Source organism: Monodelphis domestica, chromosome 2 (assembly GCF_027887165.1).
Source record: "Monodelphis domestica isolate mMonDom1 chromosome 2, mMonDom1.pri, whole genome shotgun sequence".
Lineage (NCBI taxonomy): Eukaryota > Metazoa > Chordata > Mammalia > Didelphimorphia > Didelphidae > Monodelphis > Monodelphis domestica.
This window is the reverse complement of record NC_077228.1, coordinates 449,251,606-449,278,066: the sequence shown is the minus strand read 5'-3', so window position 1 is coordinate 449,278,066 and position 26,461 is coordinate 449,251,606. Positions and strand designations below refer to the sequence as shown.

The 26,461-nt window shown below is 36.2% G+C and overlaps 1 protein-coding gene and 1 pseudogene across 3 annotated transcripts in view; one reads left to right on the top strand and one right to left on the bottom strand.

Annotated features, from left to right (window-relative positions):
• Window positions 1-26,461, top strand: part of PDE10A (phosphodiesterase 10A) — a 466,245-nt gene that overhangs the window by 9,441 nt on the left and 430,343 nt on the right. The gene's annotated exons all lie outside the window — the stretch shown is intronic.
• LOC130457602 (histone H3.3C-like) lies at window positions 936-25,771 on the bottom strand (annotated as a pseudogene).

Sequence of the window (26,461 nt, the reverse complement as noted above, 5' to 3'; positions counted from 1 at the left end):
GTTTCTGCCCACTGGGTCCTGAACAAACAAGACTATATTTAACTCTTCAGATAGTTGAAGACAAATTATCCTGTCCACTGGCAGCCTTCTGCAGTCAATATATCTATATTTCTATAGTTTTTTTTTTCCCCTTTTTCAAACCAATCTTGATCTGGCATGTCATTCTTAAAGTAAGATACCCACAACTGAGTACAGTAGCTAGACAGCTGTGGCATTTTACGTGTTCTCTCAGAGTTTAATCTGTCATAGCAACTGTGAAAAAAGAAAGTGTAAAATTTGACCAGCAACAAAGCAGAGCCAGAGGAAATCAAGTAAGAATACAATAATAAACCCCTGTGACCAATGACTGAATGTATATTTGAAGCACAATCTATTACTACATCTTCAGATTTTACAGTTTGCTTATTTCTTGGTTCCAAGAAGTAGGAAGTTTTTATTTTATATTTTAGCTTAATATATTTTAATAGCAAACTTACAGGAACAGCACAGAAGACAGGCAACATCAAAACATGTACTTGGGTGTAGGATTACTGAGAAGTATAGTGAATGGATGGAATCTACCATGTGTTAGAAATGCTACAAATACCATTTAGTTGCTGTCAAGAAGATATATTTTTAAAAAAATCCAAATTCTGGCATTGTCCAGAAAAATTTAACAGGTTTATTTATAATTGTTATATAGTTCAATTGTTGAAACTTGCTCACGAAATTATTTTTTTTTGATTGGATCAAATGCTTTATGTCCTGGCATTTATATTCAAAATTCTCACACAAATGAAAGTGAAAAAAAACAAACTTGGCCAATATCTGATTCTATCCCTTATTTTTCCATTCACAATTATATACTTAGGTACCTTTTGACCCCATGGGAAAAAAAAAAATCTAACATTCAGAACTACCAATAACAGGAAGAGGTTTTTTTTTGTTTTGTTTTGTTTTATGTTTTGAGAATGAAGAATGTTTCCCATCTACGTGGAGTTTAAGCACATTCTCCACTTATGCAGTGTGCTAGTTGGATATCTTTTGGCATGATTGTGCCCCAGTTGGCTTCGATAGCACATATAGGTGTACTCAAACCAGAAATGCTTCACTTGCCTCCTTCGAAGCACCAATTACTGCACTCTGGAAGCGCAGATCTGTTTTGAAATCCTGAGCAATTTCCCGCACCGAACTCTGGAACGGAAGTTTGTGAATCAGAAGTGCAGTGGACTTCCGGTAACATCTGATTTCACAGGGAATCACAGTACCTGGCGGGTAGGGATGGGGATTCTTGACCCTTCCAGTAGAGGACGCACTCTTGAAAGCAGCTTCTGTAGGGAACTGCTTTCTGGGTGTTTTATCACGGGTGGATTTACCAGCAGTTTGCCGTGTAAGAGCCACGTACCTGAAAACTTCTGCTATAATTCCCCTCTCTTTTGGCTTGGGCTTGGACAGCGAGAGACGTCCTTAACACCGGAGAGCTAAGGCGGCAGTTGCTGAAAGATCAAGTAGGGAAATTTTAATGCCCTTTTATCAAACTAGACATCATTAGTTTTTTACTAGTCATAATAATGCACAAATATATATATGTGTGGATGTGTATATATATATATATATATATATATATATATATATGCACACACACACAAAACCACATATTTAAGGAATAACGTGTGATATTACTTGACATATGCAATGTGAACTGTCCACTTCTTATCTTGGCTGAAATGAAAGAGTTAAAATCGAAATTCTAAGCCCTGTAATTGTAAGTGAGGTTAATGCATACAAATTAAAACATCTTACAGTTGATTAATTCACCTTTTATTTTTACAAGGATGATGAAACTGAGATAATAGAGAGAGGCAGGACCAGTAATAATATTTCACATGTATATAGTCCTTTGTAATTATAAAATGTTTTCACATTAGCTAATATGAGCCTCCCACCAGTATGAGGTAAATAGTATAGTAAATATTATCCCCTTTTATAGAAGAGAAAATTGAGGCAAATGGAGGCTACATGGTTTTTCTGAAGGCCACACAGCTTGTATTTGTTTATACAGATCAGAATCCTTTTTTTCTGAATTCAAAGCTCTGTGTTCACTTTCCAGTGTCCTTGGATGCCAATAGCAGTGCCTGCCATTTCATTTAGGGCTAACAGTTGCTCTTGGGACTAAAACTTTTAACAGATCAACCAATAGATTTTACTGACTGACCCTCATGTAGGTGGTGATTGTTGGTTCTGTTCTAGCTAACTGAAAGAGATATAAAGTGACCCCTTCTTTTAGGCTAACTTCTCCCTTGTATGTGAATTAGGTTCTGTACATTTGAAAGGGTAACTATTGAAGCAAGGCAGTAAATTATAAGATATAATGTGGTACAGTAGAAAAATCAGTGGTGTTAAGAGTCTAGGGGCTTGGGGTTCAGATCCTATTTCAGATGGTAATTGTCTCTGTGACCTTGGACAATTAATGAGCTGTTACACTTCATGAACCTCAGTTTTCCTAACTGGTAAAATGAAGGGGTTGGACTAAATGGTTTCTGAGGTCCCTTTTTGCCTAGATTGAGAAGCCTATCATTTAAGTGCCAAATGGGTGAAATTTGAGAGAAGAGGTATAATATTTCTGACTAGTGGTGGTCAAGAAGGCTTAGAAGAAGGGAAAGACATGTTGAAAGGTAGGCAGGACTCCAAAAAAACCTCTTCATTTCTAGAAGCTTCATGACAACTTCCCAAGGGGTTTTGAACTTAAAAATAATTTTTTTAAAGAAACAGGTAACATATAATTTATTTTTCCTATAGTAGTTATCACTGAAACATTCTTTGAGGATTCCTTTCATGCATTTTTATAGGTATATATGATGAAGTATATTAAAATATAGGTGTGTAATATCCGTTTGTAAAGTGAAGTATATTTTATGTGTATATACACATACATATACTTAGACACACACATATCGAAAACCTCAAAACTGTTTTGAGCAGAGGTTCCCTAACTTTCTTGGTTTCTAGACCTTGAATTGTATTCAACATTGATCTTCTAACAGAATACTTAAAAAAAAAAATCACAGCAACCACCAAAAATCAAGCTTCGCAAAAATAGGATGTTGCAAACAAGAAAACTTGAAAAGTTACTGACCTAGCCAAAAGTTTATGGAAACAAACACTTATCTCTGTCATTTGAAAGCTTCATTGAAATGAGATTATCATAGAATTAAGTTAAAACTGTAATTTACCTTCTGTTAGTAATTTGCCTGTTGACTGATAAATGTCAAGTATAGCTATGTTTTCCCTGAAAATTTAAAATTCTACATGGGACATTCCAGGTGCCACAGGAGTTTGGGAATCAGTTCAGGGTAATTTTCCAAATTCTATCTTGGGTTGCAAGTTCCTGTAAAAAACTTTTTGGGACTGTGGATTTTATGAGGTGAGGGAGCTTGGTTTTATTCTCTTTTTACCTTTCATTGCTGAGTTACATCTTGTCTTTGGCATATTGAGGGAATGGAATGTTGAAAAATTTCTTGTTTAAATGATAGGAAGGCAAATATAAATGAGTAAAAAACTATCTCAAAGTTAATCACATAATGCTTTATACAAGTCAATGTGTTAGTAACTTTAGACAGGAGTTCTATATATATAATGTTCCAGATTACAAAACATAGTAAGAGGTGAATCTGATTTAGACCACATTTAAGGGATTTAATTAGCAGCCAAATCAGGAATCGCCCCAAGGAAAACTGTGAAGCAGATGAAATAAGTCTTTGCCTACTTTTTCTCAAGCTTTCTGTGTGACATCCAGGCTTTGAGTGCGTAAAACTACAATTTTCCTTTTGGAGGAAAGCAATCTAAAACAAATAGGGAGATAAGGCAATTGCATGAAAGTATTAGTGACTTTTATTATACTTCCCAGGGTATTTTTATTTTTAATATTTATTTTTAGTAAAAGAAAAGGTATTTATTAAGACAAAGGGAAGAATCACAAAATGGAGAAACATATGCACCAGTGATATTTCCCCTATTCTACAAATCACCCTTTATAGTCATAAAACCAGGCATGATCAAAAGAATGTTCTTATTCTATCTCTTTGAGGAAGTTCACAGCAGAGATTTCAAGGAGAATATAGTGATAGTAAAATATATAGTCATAAAATAATTCCTTTTATTCTCTGGAGAATTTGTTAAAAGAATTACATAGAATTCTAAGTATTTTTAATGGCCAGAATATTCTCTCTTAAATAAATATATACTGATTTTTAAAAAAAACTAGAATATTAATTCAACATTTATGGTGAGCTAGAGCATTCAGCATAGGGTGCTAGCAGAAGAGGGTAATCTCTGCCCTCAAGGATCTTGTTTCTTTGGAGAAATTAAGGATATTTATATGAAAAAAATAATTAACAGCACAAGGCTGAAAGCTTCAATCAAATGATATACTATAAAATGAAAAATGATGAGGTAAATTGCAAAGAGCCTTGGATGAAGTCAGAGAGTTTGGTTAGAAGGTTCACTTCCCTATTCACTCTCAGTTCCTGGGCAAATCATAACCTCTCTGCTTGTTTCTTTAACTACAAAGTGAAGGAGTTGAACTAGGCAGTTAGAAATTAGTAGTAGGAGTTAGAGGCAGTTTGGTGATGCAGTGGATAGAGCCTTGGTCTTGGAATCAGAGCTGAGTTCAAATCTAGCATCAGGTGCTTATTAGCTGTGTGAAAGCTGTGTGAACTTGGGTAAGTCACTTTTCCTCATCCCTAAACTGGAAATAATAATAGCACCTAATGGGGGTAGTTTTGAAGATCCAATGAGATTATATTAGTAAATTGCTTAGCACACACATAATGCTGTTTGGCACATAGCCATTTAATAAATGCCCCCCCCCCCCCAAAAGACAATGATTCTTCAGTTCTCTTGCTGCTCTCAGTTCTTGAATCCTGAAATCTCACCTCTTATGGTCTGGGATGATTTTTTGAAGGAAGTAGATAGGAAGGAAAAGGAGAATTTAGATAGGGGAAACATGCATAAAGGTAAAGAAGTTGGGGGGCACAATATCTGATGCATGGTTTGGAGGGGAAGGTTTTACTTTTATTTTTTAATTGTAATTTTATTTATTTATTTAATTAATTTAGAATATTTTTCCATGGTTACATGATTCATGTTCTTTCCCTCCCCTCCTCTCCTCCCCCCACCCCCAGCCAAATGCAGTTTCACTGGATTTTACATGTGTCCTTGATCAAGCCCTATTTCCATATTACTGATATTTGCATTAAGGTGATCCCTTAGAGTCTACATTGGAGGGGAAGATTTTAGGAAAGGAGTGGGTGGATGATAAGACTGAGAAAGTGAAAGCAAACTTTGGAGATCCTTGAATAATAGGCTTGAGAGGTCAGACTTTATTCTCTAAGCAAGAGGGAGGTATTGAAGGGCTTGAAGAGATGACTGCTATGGATCCAAGTACTATGTTAAATAATAATAATAATAGCATTTATATAGAGCTTTGAATTTTACAAATTGCTTTACATATACTAAGATCACTTGAGCCTTAAACTAATAAGTAAATCACCTTCTTCCTCTGAATACTCCCCAAACCTTTATAGCTTGAGATGAAGACTAGCACTGTAGTGGAGGAAATGCTGGACTTAGAGGCAGGAAGATCTGAAATAAAATTCTGCTTCAGGCTCTCGCTGGCTGTGTGAGCCTAGACAAGGCATTTGCCTCTTTCAGCCAACTTCCCCATCTATAAAGTGGAGGTATTATCACTCCCCTCACAAGATTATTATGTGAATCAAATGGGGTAACCTATGTAAAACACCACAAATTTTGAAGTACTGTATAAATGTTTAAATAGCTATTCCCTCTGCCTTTCTTTGCTAACCCTGTTTCATAGCTCTGGAATATTATCCTTGTCTTCTCAGATTCTTGAATTCCTTTCTGTGCTTCAGTCATTTCCATTGTGTCTGACTCTTCCTGGCCCTATCTGGGATTTTCTTGGAACGAACACTAGAGTTGTTTCCCTTTTCCTTCTCCAGCTCATTTGGCAGATGAGGAGGAAACAGAGGCAAACAGGGTTAAGTGACTTGCCCAGGGCCACCCAGCTAATAAGTGCCTGAGGCCAGATTTGAACTCATGAAGATGATTCCAGGTCTGGCACTTAAACCAGTGAACCACATAGTTGCCTCTATCCATTCTTTAAAGTCCAAATCAAATGCTACCATGAAGCCATTTGTGATGCCTCCAATCTATAATGATCATTGCCCCCTTGGAATTCCCATAACACATATTTGTAACTGTAATGCATTTCTCATGTAGTGTCAGGGCTTTCATCACAACAGTTCCATGGTAGGGATAATCAAAATACCATTACGTACAAATGAAGAAGTAGGTGTAAATCCCTTATATATAGTAACTAGTAAGTATCAAAGCCAGGAGTCTGACTCCCAAGTCCAGCCTCCATTGGGGGGATTGCTTGTATTGTAGCTGTATATGTTTTTATCCTCTCCTCCTAACAGATTGTGAACTCCATGAGGGAAGGGATCTTATCTAATCTAAACCTTGTATCTCCCCCCTGGGTCTAGCACAGAGCTCTGCACACAGACATTTAATAAATATTTGTTTAATTGAAGAAGATGATTTTTTTTTTATAAGGAAGAAATGGGAAGGAGTTCAGTCGCGGATAGGGAAGGATGTGAATTAGAATTGAGAAGTTCTGACTCCTTCTCTTCAAAGATTATGAGGCCACATGGCAAAATTCCCAAACTAGTTAAAAAGGTTACTGTGTTATTTGTATAGAAATGAGGCAATCCTCTTTTAGTCAGTGGCAATTTGCAATTTCTTTGGCCTGTTATGGTTCTGTCACCATAATCTGAGGGCAATGTTTGGCCCATCATCTACCCAGTGGTGGAGTTAACATTTTGACAGTGTAATAATAAATCCAAGATTCTTGTTCTGTCAAATCAGTATAATAAAATTCCTCACCAACCTCCTGGGGACTCATGTGAGTATGTAAACATTTTGAATTTTTCTGTTTTGTTACCTTTGATTAAAAAAAATTGTTGACTCGAGCTCTCTTCCTTCACTAGCAAAGAGAATATGCTGGTTGGTGAGATGTTGGGTAAAATGCCTGATGATTCCCACATGCCAGATTACCCACAAAAATGATCACCTTTCAAGGGGGATATTTGTACAGTTAGTAAATACTTTGGAAGCACCATAGTGTTACTCAGATTTTCAAATAGCACAATCCAGGGTGACTGTTCAGAAACAGACAGCCTTATTTCCAGAACTGTGGGTGGGAAAGCAGGAAAATGTGCATTGATGGAATGCTGTTTAAATCCTATAGGTTTACCTTTGGAATAATTTCCATAACATTGAATATTTTGCTGTTTCCAAAGTCATAATATAAATTTAACATCCAAAGACCTTATCATATGAAGGCATTTTATAATAAGAACTGACAAAAGGCAACTTTTTTTCTGATGATAATAATAATAACAACTAATAAATATATATATATATATAACACTATAAGGTTTCCAAAATACATTATGTTTATCTCAGTTGATCTTCACAACATTCATATGCGGTAGATGCTATTATTAACATCTCCTTTTTACAAATAAGGAAACAGGTATACTGAAGATAAGTGACTTGCTTAGGGTCACACAGTTAGTAAACAATCCCTTGACCAATAAGCATTTGTAAAGGGCTGCTAGGCACTATGTGAAGCACCAGGGAGTCCCTCTGCTCAAGGGGCTCTCAGTCTAATGGGGGGGGGGAAACTATGTCCAACAAATTATATACAGGGTAAATTGGAGGTTATCCTAGAGGGAAGCTCCTTTCTGTGGGGAAGACAAAGAAAAACCTCTTGGAGAAAGTGGGATTTGGTCTGGGTCTTCAAGGAAGCCAGGAAGGGGAGGGAGAGTGTAACAGTCATGGGAGATAGCCAGTGAAAAGACATGAAAGGCAAATTTGTGAAGCAAAGCAAGCAGACCAGTGTTTCTGGATCAAGCATGGAGAGGAAAGGGAAATAGCCTGGCAAGCTTAGAGGAGGTCGGTTGGTGAGGACTTCCAAAACTGAATAGATCATTTTGTATTTGATCCTGGAGGTCATGAGGAACCAATGGAGTGTACTGATTTTGAGAGGGGACAGGGTCATCCCATCAGCTCTGCACTTTGGGAAGATCACTTTGCAACGGAATAGAGAATGGGCAGAAGGGGGGGGGGAGACTTGCAGGGAGACCAACCAGAAGGCTGTTGCAATTGTACAGGTGTGAGTTGATGGAAGCCTCCACTACTATGTAGTAGTAGTAGTCTCTCGGTAACCGAGGATGACATTTGTCTTTGTGTGCTTTCATCTATGGTGTATAGATGAGTGTGCACAAAGACACTTGCGAGTGAAGGAGATTTAAGTGGAAGGGTCGATGCACTGAGACAGTCCCACTCCCTTGGTGTTGGAAGCCTGGGTCCAATGGCACGAAAAGTTGTTACACCTGGAGACTTCCTCAGCTGCATTGGATGGCCGTGTTGTCTTTTGTGCTCCAACACACCCTAAGCACTCCACAGTGCTTTGCTGCATCACCATCTCAGCCGTTGAACCTTCTTGTTGGTTTCTTCCGCCTGTTCCGCCGAAGCAGTCTTCACATGCTGGGTGAGCAAAGCCCTGATTCACCAGGGGTCGACGACCCGATGGCTACCCTCACAAGGTTTGGCCGGCCTGTCGAAGCCGTTGCCCAGGGTGTGGCTGCTGCCACATGCTAGCAGCTACTGGGAGCCATAAGTGAGAGCTGGGTGTCAGGTGGGGGTCAGAGGCTGGAGAGCTGCCCTAGGAGGGCACGACAAGCCCTCCATACCATACCAGAGATATTACCCCTCCCTGAACACCCCATACATAAGAATGAATAGAATGGGGTGTATAGAGAGATGTTGTGAAGGTCTCCGCGATAAGCCTTGGCAACGGTTGGATAGAAAGAATGAGAAGAATGAGAGCAAGTGTAATACTTGGGTAACTTGGTAAACTGAGAAGATGGTAGTTTCCTAGACAGTAAAAAGAGTGTTTGGAAGAAGCACAGATTTTGGAGGAAAGATAATGAGGCATGTTGAGTGTGCGATACTTTACATCCAGTTTGAGATGTTGCAAAGGCAGGTAGGGATGCAAGATTGGACTTAGGAGAGAGGTTAAGGATAGATTTCATACTTCAACTAAAAATTTGAACTTAGAATTTGAACTCATGTCTTTCTAACTTCAAGTCAAGCACACTATCTATTATGCCATGTATATTCTTTTTTTTTTTTTAAACCCTTACCTTAAATCCATACTGTGTATTGGTTCTAAGGCAGAAGAATGGTAAGGGTTAGGAAATGGGGTGACTTGCCCAGGGTCACACAGTTAGGAAGTGTCTGAGGCCAGATTTGAGCCTAGGACCTTCCAAGGTCTGGCTCTCAATCTGCTGAACCACCTAACTGCCCCCCATATAGCCTTATTATTTTGCAAACTTATTTCAAGACCAAAATTTTCCTTAAATGCCTGTTCTTACCTGTTTTGACTTTGGGCTCTTGTTTCTCACTAGATGTATGATTTTTTCCCCTGATAAATTAAAAAATTGGGTGATAATAAAGAAAACAATGACTGGCTCCTATTTTTAATATGTCTTCTTACCTAGACCTTCCCATTTTCTTCAATTGTTATAAAATTATATATTCTACTTTGCATGTGAGGTGCTGGGCAGACCAGAGGTCAAATGCACAGCCAGAGGATATGAGAACTAGATACTCATTTAGTTGGTATAATTTGCATGAAATCTTCTTAGTGATTAGTAAACAACATGGATGATAATTCTGGATCCCAGCTGATAGCATGATGATACAGATAAAAAAGTGGAAAGCTTTGGGAGTTTTAATTCACTTGGGCCAGATTCAATGAAATAATGTCACATCTTGTCTCTTTTGACCATGAAATTAAGAATATTAATCAGGCTTGTTAAAAAGAAACTGGGACCTTTTTTGTGGGGAAGGGAGGGATAGGGAGGTGAGGTTATTAAAACGAACCATTTTGTATTTCTGAAGTGGTTAACTATCTTATCTTTTTTGCTGTTTTTGTTTTAATTGGTAGAGGGAACTCCCAGATGAGAAAACTCCCCCTACTCCTGAGATTTATAATCTTGGAGTTGTCTGGAACATTTGAAAAGTTGTGATTTGTCCAGTCAGGGTAATGCATATCAAATGCATATCTCTGTACAAGTAGTAATCTTCCTTAGATCCTTAAGATACACACATCTTACTTAGAAGCTTAGGATCATCATGATAAATGTTTCCTGCTGGGCTTGCCTTCAGTATTTCAGAAATGCCATAATTTAATCAGTGCCAATACTATGGTGCCTCATGTCTTAATTGCTGATCTTCTTGAGTTTCTGTGCCTCCTCAAAATTCGCCTTCTGGTGGCCAGTCTTATTGGGATGACCTTATTGAAAATTTAGCTAGTCCAGTTTGGGGATGACAGACTTTGCGTTACTTGTATTGCCTTGGCTAAATTCTTTAGCTTGCCTCAGTCACAGCTACTTCATCTCTAGATCTTTAGATGAATCTCTAGATCTATGAAAAGGTGACAAACTATTCTAGCTTGGTATGACCTTCCCATACCATTCATTCTGTTGGTGTAGACTTTGAGAATATTCTTATTCTTATTAATTTTATTAATATTAATATTATTAATTATAGTAGTAATTATTATTAAATACATATTAGTAGCAAGAATAATTGTTAAATAAATAAATATTATTAGTAATTACAGTAATTATTAAATAAATAATATTAATAATAGTAATTGTGGTTATATAACACAAATAGTAGCCATGATTATAATTAAATTATTAATAATTATAATTATACATTATTAGTAGTAATATTAATAATTATTATTGAATAGTAGTAGTAGCAGCAGTAATAGCAGTAATTGTTATTAACTAAATATATTAGAAGTAGTCAATTATTAAATAAAGATTATTAGTAATAGTAGTAATTATTAAATTAAAATTTCTAGCAATAGTAGTAATAATAATAAAATATGAATAGTAGTAATAGTGGTAGTAGTAATAATATAGTCCTTTATGAAAACTTCGTGAAAAACTTTGTGAAAAATGTTTACCTCATAACCTTCCCTCTCCTCCCCATTTCCTCATGTGCTGAGGTAGGTAGCATAAATATTGAGGAAATTGAGGTTTATAGAAGCTAACTTGACCATAAACCCATAGTTAGTAAATGACTAAGCTGAAACTTGATTTAAAACCTATGAAACCAGGTATTTTAACTATATCCATCATTGCCTTACAGCTAATGCCCTAGGTTGGTTCCACATCAAGGTAAACTTCCATTAACAATTTTTTAAAATTACATCTTTTGTTCCTCTCTAAGAAAGCATAGAACTTTTGAGTCTATGGATAAAAGGATTTTTTTAATTGTATAGGAAAGAATTTGTATTCTCCGAGTCTGCCATGATCTTTTTTATAGTATAAAATATATGTTCATATAATCATAAATTTAGAGCTAAAAGGAACTTCAGAAATCATTTTGCACATGAGGAAACTGACACCTGGTGAGATAAAAGTTACTTTCCTGGGGTCACTAAGGATTTGAACTCATGTGTTTTGATTCTGTATCCAATACTTTCCACTGTGCCTCTGGCTCTCCTATTTGGTAACTTACGTTGGCAACATCTTTTTGCCAATATCAGGATTTTATTGTCTAGCTTTTCCCAGCAGGGGTTTGGTTTTTCATTCTTTTTAAGTCTGACCTTTTATCCTTTTTAACTTTTGTCAAATTATAGGTATTAAAACACACATAATTAAGGAGGAATTCAATACAACTTGCGTTATCACTTCTGTTAACTCCAAGCTGGAACTTCTCAGTATAATAAACAAATTTATAAAATTATGGCATATGTCAACATCAAAAAGAATTCTGCTTTCACTTTGTGACTGACACAGGTGGAGGCTACAGAATGGGTGAACTCTTGTTTAAATTTACTTGGACAACTGCCCAGACTTTTTCAGTCAATGAAAACTACCAGACTTTGGCAAGAAACACGGAACTGTCTTCCTCGTTGAAATAGGAATTTTGCTATTGTACACATTTTCAGTGAACCAAGAATTAGGATTTGTGTATTCTATCCTTTTGGCATAGCTCCTCTCAACTGTGTATTGAACCTTGCAGAGTGCTAAGTTTTTAATGTTGAACATTAAAAAAAAAGAAAAAAGAAAATATGTACATACACACACACCACCAAACTCCCAAGTTTTTAAAAGCTCCTTCATTAAATCAGTACTGCATTATTGAATTATAGCATGATGATCTGTAATTGGAAAGAATTTCAAAGGGCATTGAGCAATTTAAATGCCATTGTTTTCTTGTAGCAGAGTTGGGGCTAGAGTCAGAATCTCCTGATGTGCTGCTATGTGCTATGGCACTTTCTAGTACACCTTGCTATCTGAAATCAATTTGTGATATTTTTTGTATAGCACTTTAATGATCATAAAGTGCACTCTCTCTAGCTCTCTCTCTGCCTCTCTGTTACTCTGTCTAGGCTTTTTTCTCTCTTTCTCTCTACACATACACTCCCATGCACACACCCACACATAGACACACATACAAACTCAGCTGATTCTCACATGAACACATTGCCTATATTTTGCAGATGGGAAAATTGGGGCCTAAGGAAGTCAAGGAACTTGTCCAAGGTCAGATGTAATGTAAATGTTCGAGACAGAAGTTGAACCTGTTTTTGTAACTCCAAGGATAGCATCCTATCTGCTTTGCTGTGAATTATCTGTATCACAGAGCTGATGCTCTGTAAGTTGGATTGTATCAATAGGTTAGAAATTATTGAAGTAGATTAGAGTATATCAATTGGCTAGAAAGTCCTTCCCTCTTATAGTAATGTTGTACCATTAGAATTATGCTTTAATTTATTGTTCTTAGGAAACCAATATCTGTTCCTTGTAATTTCTTTGAATTTGAATATCCATTGTTCCTATTGTCATATTTCCCTAAGCAGTTCATTTCCCTTGGTGCTTACTCTGGTTCTCACTTTACACTCTATTTTGGATTTCTTTTGTTGTTTTACTTAAGATGCAGTATCCTTCTCTCCCCCCCCCCCTATGTCTTATTTCTAAATATTATTTCCTTCTTGTCCACCCATTAGTTTATTTTTGCTTCTACTTCTTTCCTGATTACTGGATTTAGTGACTATTATTTCCTAACTTTAACTGACTGGTGCCTTATTCTTTTACCCTTACATCTTTATAGTAAGTGCTTATATTTCTTTAGCCAGTATATTCACACTTGGCTGATCTTCACATAGCTAAATTAAATTGAATTAATTTTCATTATCTTCAATTTTCCATGAAAAAATTCCTTAATCCTCACAAACTTATTTCCTTTCTTTGCCCACAACATGCTTTTTGGAATATATTTTGGTAATAGATTTAGGAAAGACTAAAATTCCTTTGTTTTAAAAGAAAGCCTTTACTTTCTGTCTTAGAATCGATGCTGAGTATTGGTTCTAAGGTAGAAGAGAGAGAAGGGCTAGGCAATGGAGGGTTAAGTGACTTGACTAGAGTAACATTGTTCCAGAGTGTTGAGGTCAGATTTGGACCTAGGGCCTCTCATCTTAGACCTGGCTCTCAATCCACTGAACCACCTAGCCCTATTTCCTCATTTTTAATGAAAATAAAGCTATCATTTAATGGAGATTTAAACCCCTGGGAGTCCCTCAGATTCTTTACAATGATTCTTTGTATTAAAAGTTTAATTTTACTAATAATAATGCCTTTGTTGCTGTTTTCTCCTTGATTCCTACTAGTACCTTTAGGGTTTGGGCCCTTTCTCTAATATTGTTGTTTCAATTTTTTGTACAACAAAACAATCTTTAAAAGTTTATATTTCTGAGATGATATAGTATTTTTAAAAATAATTTCATTTTTCTTTGGATTTTACTTTTAAAAATTGAATCCTGGTCAAGCTTTTTGAGTTTTCAAGTACTTAGGTCTCCATCACTCTAAATATAGTAGGGCATAAAACTAATTGTTGACTGTGTGTGGAAAGTAGGTTTTGATTTCTTTTGTCCTTTGCTTATCTAGTCTATTTCATTAATCTGTTTTTCAGTGCTTTAATTGGTACTGAATGATGGTTTGGATGAATGCTGTTTTATATTATAATTTGAGATCTGCTAATGAGCTAAAATGTTCTATACCCTTCCTTTGTATTCTGTCCTCCCCTCATTATTTCACTAGTCAGACCCCCCCCCCCACTTTGTTATACAAAATATTTTCCTATGGCATTTGATAGGCATAGCACTAAATTTGAAAATTAATTTAGGTAATATTTTAAACATTGTATAGCCTGTCTATAAATAGAGAATAAATACTTATCTAGTTTGATTTATTTATTTCTTTAAAGGGTATTTTATTGTTTTATTAGTTTATTAGACTCTTCTTCCTGAGTTCAGATCTCTCCTGACATACTAACTGTGTGACCCTGGACAAATCACTTAACCTTGTTTGCCTCAATTTTCTCATCTATAAAATGAATTGGAGAAGGAAAACCACTACTGTATCTTTGCCAAGAAAATCCTAAGAGTCATGAAGAGTCAACATGACAGAAAAAGGACTAAACAAAAAATAGACTTCTGATCAAATATTTTACTATTGTTATTTTTGATTTCTCTTATTTCTTCCTGGTTTTTGTTAGTATTGAATAGAAATGCTGAGAATTTTTTTAAATTTTATTTAATTGATGAATTTAGAGCATTCTTCTAGGATTACCAAAATCATGTTCTTTCCCTCCCCTCTCCCAATTCCCCTCCCACATTCCCCTCACAATTCCACTGGATTTTACATGTGTCTTTGGTCATGACCTATTTCCATATTATTGATATTTGCACTAGGGTGATCATTTAGGGTTTATAACCCCAATCATATCCCCATTGAAACATGTGATCAAGCAGTTGTTTTTCTTCTGTGTTTCTACTCCCATAGTTCTTTCTCTGGATGCGAATAGCGTTTTTTCTTATAAGTTCCTCAGAATTGTCCTGGATTATTGCATTGCTGCTAGTAGAGAAGTCTATTATATTCAATTGTGTCACAGTGTATCAGTCTCTGTGTATAATGTTTTCCTGGTTCTGCTCCTCTCACTCTGCATCAATTCCTGGAAGTTGTTCCAGTTCACATGGAATTCCTCTAGTTCACTATTCCTTTGAGCACAATAGTATTTTATCACCAAAATATACTACAATTTGTTCAGCCATTCCCCAATCGATTGACATGCCCTCATTTTCCAATTTTCTGCCACCACAAAGAGTGTGGCTATAAACATTTTTGTATGAGTATTTTTTCTTTTGATCTCTTTGGGCTATAAACTTAGCAGTGATATGGCTGGATCAAAAGGCATGCAGTCTTAAAGTTCTTGGCATAGTTCCAAATTGCCATCCAGAATGGTTGGATCAATTCACAACTCCACCAACACAATGCATTAATGTCCCAATTTTGCCATATCCCCTCCAACATTTATTACTTTCCTTTGCTGTCATGTTAGCCAATCTGCTAGGTATGAATTAATACCTCAGAATTGTTTTGATTTGCATTTCTCTAATTATAAGAGATTTAGAACATTTTTTCATGTGCTTATTGATATTTCTGATTTCTTTATCTGAAAATTGTCTATTTATGTCTCTTGCCCTTTTATCAATTGGGGAATGGCTTACTTTTTTGTACAGTTGATTTTGCTCCTTGTAAATTTGAGTAATTAGACCTTTGTCAGAGGTTTTTGTTGTAAAGATTTTTCCCCAGTTTGTTACTTCCCTTCTAATTTTGATTGTTTTGGTTTTATTTTAAATTTAATATAATCAAAATTATTTATTTTACATTTTGTAATATTTTCTAACTCTTTCTTGGTCTTAAAACCTTTCCTTTCCCATAGATCTGACAGGTAAACTATTCTATGTTCACCTAATTTACTTATAGTTTCCTTCTTTATATTCAAGTCATTCACCCATTCTGAATTCATCTTGGTATAGGTGTGAGATTTTTATCTAAACCTACCCAATCTCTCCCATACTGTTTTCCAATTTTCCCAGCAGTTTTTGTCAAATAGTGGGTTTTTGTCCCCAAAGCTGGGCTCTTTGGATTTATCATACACTGTTTTGTTGAAGTTATTTACCCCAAGTCTATTTCACTCATCCTCCCTTCTGTCTCTTAAACAGTACCAAATTGTTTTGATGACTGACTACTGCTTTATAGTACTGTTTAAGATCTGGTACTGCTAGGCCCCTATCACATTTTTTTCATTATTTCCTTTGATATTCTTGATCTTTTATTCTTCCAAATGAACTTTGTTATAGTTTTTTTTCTAATTCAGTAAAAAAAGTTTCTTGGTAGTTTGATAGGTATGGCACAAAATAAATAAATTAATTTGGGTAGGATTGTCATTTTTATTGTTAGCTTATCCTACCCATGAGCAATTAATGTTTTTCCAATTGCTTAGATCTATTTTTTTTTTAAACCCTTACCTTCCGTCTTGGAGTCAATACTGTGTATTGGCTCCAAGGCAGAAGAGTGGTAAGGGCTAGGCAATGGGGGTCAAGTGACTTGCCCAAGGTCACACAGCTAGGAAGTGTCTGAGGCCAGATTTGAACCTAGGACCTTCCATCTCTAGGCCTGGTTCTCAATCCACTGAGCTACCCAGCTGCCCCCTGCTTAGATCTATTTTTAATTGTGTAGAAAGTGTTTTGTAGTTGTATCTTTATAATTCCTGTGCTCTTCTTGGCGGATAGATTCCCAAGTATTTTATATTGTCTAGGGTGATTTTATAGATTGATTGATTTTTTAATTAAAAAACCTTTACTTTCCATCTTGGAATCAATACTTTGTATTGGTTCCAAGGCAGAAGAGTAGTAAGGGCTAGGCAGTAGGAAGTGTCTGTGGTCAGATTTGAACCTAGGACCTCCCATCTCTAGACCTGACTCTCAATCCACTGAGCTACCCAGCTACCCAGCTGCCCCTACTAGGGTGATTTTAAATGGAATTTCCCTTTGTACTCTTGCTGCTGGGATGTGTTGTAAATATATAGAAATGCTGAAGATTTATGTTGTTTTATTTTATATCCTGCGACTTTGCTAGTGTTGTTGATTATTTCCACTAGCTTATTAGCTACTGTTTCTAACATTATGCCAAGTGATAGTGGAGGAGTAGCCATCCTTGCTTTAGCCCTCTTTGTACTGAGAGAGCTTCTAATGGTGTTACAACATTATATGTCATACTGGTTCTTGATTTGAAATAGGTGCTCTGATTCACCCTCATGTATCTATATCTCTTCTGCCACATTTGTTCATAATCATTCTCAGGACTGAGTTACTTCTATTGATAGAAACTGTTCTCTGGATGCTTAAGCCCCAAGTGAGAGAATGCTCAGCAAGGGACAAAGTTAAAAGCAGCAGAGCATTCTTTGGATAACAAGTATGATTTCCTTAAAATATTAACCTGCCACTAGAGGATTTCTTTTTAAGCCATTGCCCAGAGATGTGAAGATACCATTATTAAGCTTTTAATAGCTTAAAACTACACTAAGAGTTTTGGGGTACCCTATGGAAGAACTTGACTTTATTTTTGTTTTGTTTCATTTTGTTTCAAATGCCTTTACCTCCTCTTTTAGTTGTTGCTTAATACCTTTGAAGTTTATATACTATTGACTCACTTTTCCCATTGACTGTACAATGAATTAGTGCATTTAAAAGTACATATATTCAATGTCAATAATGTGAACTCTTAGCAGGTGACAAAAAGGGAACACCTTGAAGCTCTGTTGTGAAGAGATCTGAAAGGAAGTAAACAAACCCATATGTATTTGGCAAAATTTATTCTCACCACATAATAATGAGAGAGCCAGTTTCCAAGTCTGGGAGAACTCAAGGACATAGGTGCTGTGCAGGAGAGCATTTAGAGTTGCAGTGAGGCTGGAGTATGTTCTCATTAGCCACTTTGGACATTGTTAACCTACCTTACAATGAACCAGTTTCTGAGATGCCTCTAAAACTGGTGATATTCTGGCCACCTTTCTCAATTTTACTGAGAGGTTTTTGCAATATAGGGCTTGTTTATTATTTGATAGCTAGGATGCTAATATTTTTATGTAGGACTGTATACATTAAAGACTTCAGAACCTGGATCCCTTACCTAACCTATTGTGTAAGTTTTCTGTGTCATCCTTAAGATCTACCTAGTCACCATTAGCACAATGGAAACTTGTATTGTGTTTTATTTGTATTTTCCTGAAAATGTGGACCCCTGGGTGTACACACCCTCAGAGTTTTTTGGGGTTTTGAAGAGTTATTTGGAATGGACTTGAGTCAGATACGTATGGATATTTAGACACTATGAGAACTGGATCCAGACAAGCCCAAATAGAGTTTTTTTTCTTTCTTCTGAAAGTATGGTTATGGCTGCCACTATATGTATTTTCAATGGAAATTCAATGCAAGAAACATTTATTAAGCAACTACTATATGGTATAGATAAGGGCAGGTAGTTATGTAAATAAGGTAAGGTGGGCTTGGAATCAGGAAGACTCAACTTTGTTTCAAATATGGCTCCAAATATGAGCCATGCGACCCTGGGCAAGTCACTTAACTCAGTTTGCCTTATTTTCCTCCTCTGTAGAATGAGCTGGAAAAGAAAATGGCAAATAACAGTATCTTTGCTGAGAAAACTCCAAAATAAGAGTCACAAAAGTAGAACATGACTGAAAGGATTCAACAACATATGATATGCATGGATCTGTAGTTATAAAGTTCAAAGAGTAAATACAGGCTTCGAAGCAGTGGTACATTCTCTCATGAAGTAGATACAAATTATTTTCTTTCAAAGGTAAATTTTGAGAAGACTAGCTTTTAAAAATTCTCTTTTCTATTAAAATATTTTTGTAAAAGTTACATTATTTTAAAGTTTTATAATTCATACAGGGAGAATTTTTTTCCTGTTGTGACATTTTAAAATGTTTTCCCCTCCTTTCCAATGATTTACTTGCCAAGAGAGAAGATGGTAACACTGGTTTACAATATAAATTCATTTCTAAAAGATGAATGATTATAAGATGCATCTCATGAAGCAGAAAGAAGCATTGGTGGAAGAAACTAATTTAAAGAAAGTTTGGTTAAAGATCCAAATAAGCAAAGTGATCCCAAGGGCATTTAACAATAAAAAGAGAAGAAAGATAACAAATAGGATAAAACTTGAAAAGAACTAAGGTTACTACAAAAAATATTTTTATCATCAAGAGTAATGGAATTACCATACCTGGACCAAAATAAATAGTTGTGGATGTGTTTATAAGGAAGATAAAGATAATCTTACAAAGAATAAATGTATAAAACACAGCTGTTTAGGGAGGGATTGTCTACATATGAAAAGACACATTTGTTTTTTAATAATAGACTTAAATGTCAGTGAATATACAATATATTCTTTTTTATTTATTGCCTATTTACATTTTTAGCAGAAACCTGAGGAAATATATGGGAATAAAATATGCTAGTATATTTTAAAAGAATATTTCTTTAAAAATGATTCAAGTATATAAATAGGGTTTTCCCACTCCTTAGTTATATTATTGTCATAGACCATAGTTACGTTGTTGTTACCAAATCTCACTGAATTTTTTTGTTTCAAATTTTAAATAGTTCTCAAGTTGATTACAGGGAATTTGCACCTTATGATTCCTGGAAACAGCAACAATCTCTAGATGAACAGGCTACTCTAGTGGAAAAGGGGCCTGCCATTCCTGCCACCAACTCTCAGCAACAGGACAGGCAAACCTGACAGTTGAATGTCGTGGACTTTTCTACTAGCAGCAATTATCCAGGATAATCCAGAAGAATTTATGATTAAGAACACTATCCATACCAAGAGAAAGAACTGTGGGAACAGAAACACAGAAGAAAAACATATGATTGATCACATGGTTTGATGGGGATATGATTGGGGTTTTGGTGTTCACTCTATTGCAAATATGAATAACATGGAAATAGGTTTTGAACAATGATGCATGTATAACCTAGTGGAATTGCTTGTCATCTCCAGGAGGGAAGAGGGTTCGGAAAATCATGAATCATGCAACCATGGAAAAATATTCCAAATAAATAAAACTATATTTTATTATTATGTAAATACTTATATATATATTTTTAAAAAGACAGGCAAGCCAGATTGACAGAAGCAGCAAGGTATACTGAAGGAAAGAGAGGAAGCCTCATGCAGTCAATTCACACAGACACATTATCATATAAAATAAATTATACACTGAAATATTCATATTCGTATTCATTGACATTTACATCCATTGAGTTTTTTCATATGTAAACATCCCCTTCGTAAGTGAGAAAATAATGGACTAGCTGCCTGGTATGATAAAGAAAGTGGAACTATGCATTCATGCTTCAGGTGGTTTCTTCCAATGTATGAATTCCCTTTTTCTGTATCAGAATAAATGGTATAGTTGGATATAAAGCAAAAATATCAGCATAATTGTAGATGGGGAACTAGAATGGAATACAGGGAAGAAAAAGTGTAGTCGTGTAAGACAGTATAAGCAACACCTTGTACAGCATGCAGGAAACACAAAAAAGAAAGCAAAACAGCTTTGCCATCCCTTCTTGGCCGTGCTGCTGAATTTATTTGTGATATGCAAAGAAGGTTGTCCAAGTTCACAGGATGCATTAATTATTGGTTCTGATTTTAGAAATGGATCTGTTGTTATGTCTGCTGTAGCCCCTTATAACACTGCTGAGCTTTAATAGGGCCCTATCTCATTGAGATGCTGTGAAAGTGAGCCCATATCTGTCATAAGCTTTGAGGATCTTGAGTAAGAAAATCTTTGTCATCATAAAGAACTGAATCATTTTTTTCCACCTTTGCTCTCACTGCTCCTTATGCCTGGTATGTTTTGGGATTTCACTGAATATATCCAATGTCTTCATTACCTAAAAATACAGATTTTTGTTTGTAATGAAGTTTGTGACTCCAGATTCTCCCAGTCTTCTAGTGTGGGGAAGAAATATAGCAATTGACTTCAATTGACTGGTCCCCAAGAAACTCCAACCCTAATTAACTTAAATTTATATTCTCACTTAATTTTTAGCAGAAAGTAGCAAATTGACCATGAAGAAAGTTTTTTTCTCTCAAGGATTTAATAAAATATAAAATATAACAAAGATTTAGTAATAATATTAAGTATTTTTCCTAGTCACTCCATAAAAGCAGCCTTATCTCATCTACCTTCTACAGTCCTCCTTTACATTTCAAGAATTTAACAGGAAATCCATTCATGAGTATTTAAAAAGGGGGGCTCAGATATGTTCACTAGATGGTATATATTAAAGCAGAAAGGGGGGGAAACTATAATTTTGACAAAAAAAGTTTGAAATAAATAAGATTTTATGATTAACCCTCAATTAACCATGAAATTAAATTCTAATTAAGTAAAATTTTGTACTGTATTTCTAATCTTTAACCTTTAAAGTTTTCCTATTCTAGATAATTCTTTTTAGAATTGAAAAAAGAATGAAATTTTATTTTTAAACTTGGCATAAAAGGAATATTTTAGTTTATTATAAATCTGAATATTATTTTTATATTTATTATATTTGTATTATGCTGAATTAAAGAATTATCTAATGTAACTGATTAAATTACAAACCCAGGTAACTTTAAACTGAAGGAGGTGGATATGTAGAACAAATGTCTGAGGTTATGTGCTAAAGAAATAAATGTCTTCTGTGTATGCTTCCATTTGAAATTATTAAGTAATTATTTTATCCACGCCAAATACTCCCTTTAGGCATTTTCTATGTATCATTTAAGGGAAAGCAAGCTCTTTGGATAGAAAGAGTTTCTGTTTGATCTTATAAGATAGTATGGGTAGTTGGACATACACACACCACACACACACACACACACATATATATGAAAATGCTTGATATATTTTAGATCTTTGCTCCAAGAACTCATTTTCTTATGAAGCAAGGACATGCTCTTATAATTCAGTTCCTCTACAAAGTTTCAAGTGCCAACCTTTTTTCTAAGGGCTGATTTAGAATTTGTAACCTAGCAGTTGAAAAATATATTATCTTTAGATGTTCAGCACCTTGTATTACAGTGGAAAAAGTAAGACATGGATGGCTAACATGAATAAAATTCATGTGGTTGTGGTCCTTTTTAACTGTTATGCGATATATTGTTTTCATAGAACTTCATGGTGTTTTACTATTTTTGAGACCCCTGTGGAGTGAGTTCATGTTATAGATAATTGAATTGAAGCACTGAGAAGTAAAGTCACTGGCCTTTTATGGGTACACCAACTTATAAAACTTTCATTGAAGCTCCACAGGGTCTCACCAAATTTCTGTAATTTGTTTGCATTATAGTCATCGTTTTTCTAAAGAATTTGATGACTCAATTCATGTGGATGATTTTTATAATGCAGTAATATTTGATATGTAAATGTCAGATGTTTTTATCTGCATGGATAGGTTAGTACTTAAGTAAATTACATCAAACGAAAGAAATTGAGCAGAAATTCAATAGTATCACTTGATTAGCATGGTACTCAGAGATGAAGAAAAAAAAAGAACAGACTCTTTTTATTTTGCCCGTGCCTGTGCCAGTGAAGCCTGTTGGGGTAGTACCACTCTAAGTTGTTTCTTAAAATGTGTAGGTAGGATGTTGCTATATTTGTAAAGCAAAAGATGTTCTACAACTGTTCAACAAATCAGGGGGAGCTAAAGCCTAAAGAATGGGAAATTGCCACCTGAGAATTTTGAAGGAACTGAAGAATAAATATGTGTCCCTCTAAGAGAGTATAGAAATTTTAGATTTAAATGATCATTCTGCTGGACACCTAGCAAATGGCCACGGTTAGCACCAGCCCTTCTTCCCACAACTATTCAACCATTCTTTCATTTTGAGGGGTGAAAGGCAGGGAACTTAGCAACTAGACTATATAGGGTTAAAAGGGACTTTAGTCTTAATTTTTCAGATGTGAAAACTATGTCTAGGGATGTTAAGTGATTTTCTCATTACCTGTTTGACCTTAGGCATCACCATTAGAATTTGAGCCCTGGTTCTGTAGAGTCATTGTTCTTTCCTCAATTTGAGTAATGGTGTAATTTCTTTGGTATAGGGAGCTTCTGATAGGAAACTCCCTCTCTACACAGAAACTATTCCTCAGTATATAGTGCTAGTGATTTGCTTGGAACACTGTGATTTACCTGGAATCACATAACTAGTATATGTTAAAGATGGGAACTGAGCTCAGGCTGCTTCACTCTGAGGTAGTTTCTTTTATCTACTATACCACATTGACTATAATTAGGATGGTATTGATAATGATAATGACATTCATATAAGACTTTTAAGGTTTCAAAGTGCTTTACATATTATTTAAATCTTGGGGAAGAGGGATAAGCCCTATAGATATCAACACCCCCATTTTACAGAGGAGGAAACTGAAGTTATGTGATTTGCTTGTGATCACACACTAAGCATTGGAATTTATATTTTTTGGTCCTATTAAAGAGAGGACTTGTTTAGAGATAGGAGGCAATAGTTGGGGATAAATGGACATTTTTGTAATGCAGGGGTTAAAACTGTAGACTCCTCTTAGCAATATAGTCTCAGACATATTATTTAACATTTCTTTAAAACATTTGGAAAAGGAAGTGCACAATGAAATCTTCAATTTTATATAGGATATGATTCTTCTGGGTGGTGAGATATCAAAGTCCTTGGCAATGAACTACAAGAAGTGTGTAAATAGAACATTAGTATGTAAGAATAAAGTGAATGTGGACCTTCTCCAAGTCATGGAATATCGAAGCAAGGCACATATATTTGAAATCTGATTGGATGTGACATTACTTTATAAAGTAGCACTGAACTTAAGTGATTATTTTCCCAAGGTGAGGAAAGAAGTAGAAAATATATAGATAAACTAATCTCTCCCTCCCTCCCTCCCTCCTTCCCCTTTCACCCCCCCCCTTTCCTTCCATTCTTGGTCTCCCAGTTTTCCTACTTTCCCGCTTTGCCCTCTCTTCCTTTCTTCTCTCTCCCTCTTGTCTCTCCATAGGTTTACATATAATATATAAGTATATGTATTTAAAATGATACTTTGAACTTAGGAAGGATGTCAGCACCTTTAAAGACAATTATGCCCTAGCATAACTTCTGGACATCATTTTGTTTTTCATCTTTAAAGTGAATCCACTGGTGTAGATAATCTCCAAATTCCTTTCCAAGTCTAAATCTTATGATCCTCAGCATGCATATAGTGATTTTTTTCCTTCTTAGTTAATATTTTCAAACTTTCTTTTGAATTGTTTGTGATTGTAATTGAGCATTAATGAATCAATAATCTATATTAGATAACCAAAATCCAGGTGTACTTTGAATCTTTCTGTCTAGTTCATTCAGTTTTTCATCTTCTTCTCTTGCCATTAGTGAGTCACCTGTCATTTCTTTCCTTTTTTAATATGCTTGCTTAAAGCATTTGAGCTTTCTAATTTGTTATTTCTAATCAATAGCTTCAGAAGTCATGTAGCAAAGTATATTAGAATAAAGTAAGAGAAAATAAGCTCTGAGTTAGTGCTTTAGGAATTGCTTAGAGTAGAATATAAATTTTAGCAAAGGGATTTTTCAACATTTATTTTGGCTAAAGTACTTTCCCCCAACCCCCACCCCTTATGCTGATTCTTGGCTATATTCCTGGTAAGTCAGATTGTAATCCCTGGATAGTTGAGATACTTTGTGCTCCCTGAATTTTGCTGGGTGTTAGGCATATAGGTGAGTCATTTTTCAGTCATGTCTGACTCTTTGTGACCCCATTTGGGTTTTTCTTGGCAAAGATAATGGAATAGTTTACCATTTTCATCTCCAACTCATTTAAAAATGAAGAAACTGAGGCAGAGTTAAGTGACTTGCCCAGAGTTCACACAGCTAGTATCTGAAGCAAGATCTGAACTTGGAAAATAATGCTCAAAAACTTATTGGTCTAATTACAGTGATACCTCATCTGTTGTGGCAGTTATGTTCCAGACTCCCCAGAGATAGGTGAAAATCCCTGAAGAAACAGGAGAGCAAATAGACCCATGCTACAGTCATTGAGCCAATCAGCAATGAGGTTGTAGAACACAGTACTGGTGAGGGGTCCCCAGCTGTTGGTTAAGAGTTAGCACCCCAGGAATGTCTCTGTCTCAGGTAAATTCAATTCTTCCCAAGGAGGACAGAAGGGGTGGCCTGAGGCCAAAGGGACAGAGCTGGCTGGGAGGCCAGCATGAAAGGGGCAGTCAGGGCGATGGAACCCCTCATTTCCTGGCTAGCTGGGCATTATAGGGAAGGGCCCCTCTGTCCCCGAGGCGGGGTGGATGCTGCCCGGCATCCCTGGTGACCTCAGAAGTGTCCTGTCCATGTTGTGCATGTGTCTTCAAGAACTCATTGGCTTTTGCTCCTGCAGCCCTGCTCTGGCCTGCTCTCTCCTCTTCATTCTGGGTGACTCCCCTGTGCACCAGGCCCTGCCCCCTCCAGCTTCTCTGCTCCCAGCACTTCTGCCCACCCACATTCTGGCCTAGTCCTGCCTCCCCCAGGCTCCCACCCCAGCCCCTCTTCTCCCTCTGTGAGCAGCCTCCCAGATCGGGGGAGCCCCTGTGAGGATCTCTGCACTTTTTGTTCCTGCCCCAGCCTGACTGCGAGTGTCTACAGGCCTCATTCCTCATGGTGAAGGCATGTCTGAGCCCGAGCTTCCCCGTCTTCCACCCTGAAGATGGGGGATTGAATTCTAGGTGCCAGGCTACAGGTCTCTGTCTTCTAGTCAGTGTTCTGTCCACTGAGACCCCTTGCCTGCCCCCAAGCTCATTCCCATTCCAGAGGTTTGGACAGAAAGACGTTCTCCCTTCTTAGCCCTCCTGTGCCCCCCAGGTCCTGCTACTCAGTCCTGCTGTCCAAAGCACCTTGTCTGGGCTCAGCTGCTCTCTAGGTTGAGTCATGGGTAGGTGGGGAGTTGCTTTTGGACTTTTCATTCAATAAACTGGTGGTTTAAAAAAAAATCCTGTGATATAGTGAGAACTCCTGGTATACAGAATTAGATATATATTTTTTAAAAACCTGTGATAACAGTGAAGCTGTGAACTGCGATATAGGGAGGGATGACTGTATACTGTACTCAATCAGTTCTATAGATATTATTTATGATATTTATGTTTTTCTGTTAACCAGGATTCATAATTTAGTCTGAATATTGTTACCACTTATTCAAATTTTATTTGGCACATTGACAGCCTTGTTCTTTTAAGGATATGTCGGAGTTTTAGATCCTTGTCTCTGAAGAATTAGGAAGTCAAAAGAGAAGGAATTACAGTAGTAATTTAGCTAGAGAATGTCCATTGCTCAGGTGGCAAAAAAACTAC